Source organism: Falco rusticolus, chromosome W (assembly GCF_015220075.1).
Source record: "Falco rusticolus isolate bFalRus1 chromosome W, bFalRus1.pri, whole genome shotgun sequence".
In the NCBI taxonomy this organism is placed as follows: domain Eukaryota; kingdom Metazoa; phylum Chordata; class Aves; order Falconiformes; family Falconidae; genus Falco; species Falco rusticolus.
Window position 1 is genome coordinate 10,603,670 of NC_051209.1, and position 4,061 is coordinate 10,607,730.

Consider the following 4,061-nt stretch of genomic DNA (forward strand, 5'->3'; position numbering starts at 1 on the left):
CCTATTATTAATAAGACGCATTGGGGAGCTGATACTTTATATAAAAGTCTAAATCAGAAATTGATAGGGCAGAACTTGTATACTGTAATAAAACAGGTGACTTAGCAATGTGAAATGTGTTTGAAAATTAGCCAGGGCAACAGTGGCAAGCTGATTTTTCCAGACTCCCAAGAATTGGGGGGTACCGATATTTATTAAATGGATGGACACCCCAACGTATCATACAGTATTATGGACCTGCAACTTGGAATCCTAATGAACTCATTAACGGTGCTCGAGAACCTATCTACAATCTGAATCGTATCATTCGTCTACAGGCTGTCTTGGAAATTATTACTAATCAAACAGCTAAAGCTTTTGATGTGAAATGCAATTTATCAACACAGGATGGTTCTCGATTACCTGCTAGCTGAAAAAGGAGGTGTTTGTGGTAAAGTAAATGTTTCCAATAGGTTAAACATTTTAAGAACGCTCACCTTGCAGAATGTTCAGAGGGGGAAATGTACACTCTGGACCCTTCTTCCCTGGCAGGTGACGTGGTGGTCTAGTGGTAAGAAAACATTACATTGAAAACAGGGACCTGTCATTTGGCCATAGTACCATAAATGTTACCATTGGCAGACTTACCGGAGTAGTAAGCTCGGGAAATGGGTTTGGGACTTCATCTGGGCACGCAGTAGCCATTGTTTATCACACGAATGATCCACGTATATGGAGGCTCTGTATAGACTCAACAGTATGACCTTTGCCTCCAGACTAATCCAAAGAATACTCCCAAACTAGAAATGGGCCAGATTGGAAAGGGTAATGGGCCTGGACAACAATGGCAGGTTGATTTCACAGAACTTCCAAGAAAAGGGGGCTATCGATATTTGCTGGTATTAACTGATACCTTTTCAGGTTGGCCAGAAGCATTCCCAACCAGAACTGCCAAGGCTCGGGAGGTAACTAAAATACTAATACAAGAAATAATACCGCGTTTTGGGGTTCCAGCAACCATATCCTCTGACAGAGGACCACACTTTGTTTCAAAAATAGTGCAACAAACCAGCCACCATTTAGGTATAGATTGGCAACTTCACACCCCATATCGCCCTCAGTCGAGTGGCCAAGTGGAGAAAATGAACCACTTAAACAGCAAATTTAAAGTTGGGACAAGAAGCAAACTTGCCATGGCCTCAGTCTCTCCCTTTAGCCCTTTTGCGTATACAGACAAGACCGAGAGCGAGAGAAGGACTGAGCCCTTTTGAAATTCTGTATGGACGCCCCTATGGAATACAAAAGGGGACATCAATACAAATTTGGGATGAAATTATGGCTTCCTATATGGTGGCATTGAGCAAGCAGCTCAATAAAATTGGAAAACATGTAATTGGGACCCAAGGAAGAGGTCTGGATGGGCCTGTACATGATATCCAACCTGGAGATTATGTATATGTAAAGTCTCTTGCAGAAAAAACCTTGAAACCACAGTGGGAAGGACCATACCAAGTACTCCTCACCTCCTTCACAGCAATCAAAATTAAAGAACAGAATGCCTGGATTCATCATACCCGTGTGAAGAAGTCGCCACAAAAGCTTTGGACATCAGAAATTCAAGGGCCGTTAAAGCTCAAGCTAAAAAGATAGGATGTGGGTTAAATTTAACATGATTCTGATAATTTCACAGGTGATAGACACAGCGGCCTGGCGAGAGAACTGGTATGTTCAAGCAATTCAAAACATCACCAAAATTTTAAATAAAACTGATTGTTGGATCTGCACCCAAATGCCAAGACATTCTGGTTATGAGATACCGTTAATAGGCATCCCACTGCCAGTTTCCCTGACGAACCGCCGAGACGGCTCCTTTTGGGGAAATACAATCTGGAGCACAGACCCTCAGGTTAAGTGGGGACGAGAATTAAAAATAACTGTTGAAGAGACCAGCACATTAGGGATAACTGCCTGGTAAGTTCGGGAAAAGGGCTATTTATGGGAGAACACCCAAATTGTAACAGAAGTCGTACATTAAATATGACAGGTAGAGATTTGGGATTTTTGAAATTGAACTATACCGGTCTCCTGACCCCACAAGGGACAGGGTGGTATTGGTTGTGTGGCACAACGGCTCATAAAGTCTTGCCCATAGGATGGCGAGGAGCATGCACTCTGGGAGGTCTGGTCCCCAATATTACTATCATTGACGGGTTAACGCAACCCCCCCCATAAGAAAAAACCGAAACGTTGTAAATAACCCCCTCATAAACAGACCAACGAGTTTCCACAGCTTTGCGCGATGGTTCATTCCGTTTTTAGGGGTTAGTGAGTTGGAAAAGGCAATAATAAACATCTCAGCTGTAATAAAAACCGTGGAAAATAAGACAGTTGATGCCCTCCTGGCACTCCAGGAGGAAGTTACTGACTTACCGAAAATAGTATCACATAATCGTATGGCCTTAGATTTGCTATTAGCCTCCCAAGGGGGGGGTATGCACTGTGATCAATATAGATTGTTGCATGTATGCAGATCAGAGCGGGCAAATCACCGAGGACCTCCAAGAAATTAGGAAACAAATAAATATTCTACATAAAGTGACACAAGACAACACTTCTTGGGGCTTTTCTGAATTATGGGAGAAATTGACATCCTGGTTGCCCAATCTAGCATGGCTAAAACAATTATTTGTAATGATCGTTGTAATCGTCTTTCTATTTTTAATTATTAGTATAGCTATCCATTGTGGATTTTGGTGCCTTAAGGGAACTGGAAATTCCCATAGCGAATGGAAGAGAAATCAACTGCGACAAAAATTAGAATCTAATCAATACTTCGAGTCTGAGTAAAAGAATTTACTAATTTCTTTGAAGAGGGGGGACTGAGGGGGGGGGGGGGTTAAGAGATAGGGTAAAATTTAACGACTATGATAGTCTGCTTAGCTGTTTACCAAATTTTACATGGTTTGCTTGGGTGCTGTGATAAGGTATACGGGAGTAAAGAGCTTTATGACCATATAAGTCCAGAGAATAATTACAACCTTGCAAGAACAAGCCAAAGCCGGTTCTGCGGTTTGGACAAAGACCAGGACGTTACTGAGCCTGCGCCAGGTGTGGGGGCAACTAGCGGAAGACTCGCCTGCCTTCATCCTCAGAACCCCCGACGACCACCACCAGGGGACACTGCGCAAACTCAGTCGAGAGAAAAATATGGAAATGACTCGCAGAACTAATTTTAATACGAAGCGGGGATAGGCAATGCATATGTATAGGCGTATTGCAACATATTATGAATATGTAATGAGTTGCCCTATAAAAATAGAGCAAGTTTGAGTCGGGCGCGCACGGTTTTTGGCGGGACTACCCCCGTGCTGCCCAGCGCTGAATAAACATACCTACTTTACAGTCTTACAGATTGTGGAGTCTGCTTTCCGCACGTCACATGAAAGTCAAGTAGGAAAAAAACCCCTAATCTTAGAATAAAGATTGATGCCAAGATAAAACAGACTAATCAGTACTTATTGTTTAAATGATGATCTGTGTAGCTCACGCTTAAGGTTTAATCAATCAGCGTCTAACATGTAGAAGGTAGAAACGTATATTAACGTAGAAGAATGGCTAATAAATCGACATCTTGCTTGCATCAAGCTATGTCCCATCTCTTCATTCACCACAGAACACCACTTGTGACCAAACACCAACTGGATGTAACACCATTCACCACAACTCTCTGGGCCCAGACATCCAGCCAGTTGTTTATCCAGAACAGTATACTTGTCCAAGCCTTGAGCAGCCAGTTTCTCCAGGAAAATGCTGTGGGAAATTGTGTCAAAGGCTTTACTAAAGGTCCAGGTAGACAACATCCACAGCCTCTCTCTCATCCACTAAAGTGGGTCACCTTGTCATAGAAGGAGATCAGGTTCGTCAAGCAGGACCTGCCTTTCGTAAACCCATGTTGACTGAGTCTGATCCCCCAGTTGTCCTGTATGCGCCATGTGATGGCACTCAGGATGATCTGCTCCATAACCTTCCCCAGCACCAAGGTCAGAATGACATGCCTGTAGTTCCCCAGGTCCTCCTTCTGT

General features: G+C 43.1%; 1 long non-coding RNA gene across 1 annotated transcript; it reads left to right on the top strand.

The window, feature by feature from the left end:
• Window positions 1-721: 721 nt before the first annotated feature.
• On the top strand, window positions 722-2,203 carry LOC119140636. Its single transcript, XR_005101662.1, has 2 exons — window positions 722-944; window positions 1,444-2,203. It is a non-coding gene; the product is annotated as an uncharacterized LOC119140636 (long non-coding RNA).
• The last annotated feature ends 1,858 nt before the right edge of the window (window positions 2,204-4,061 follow it).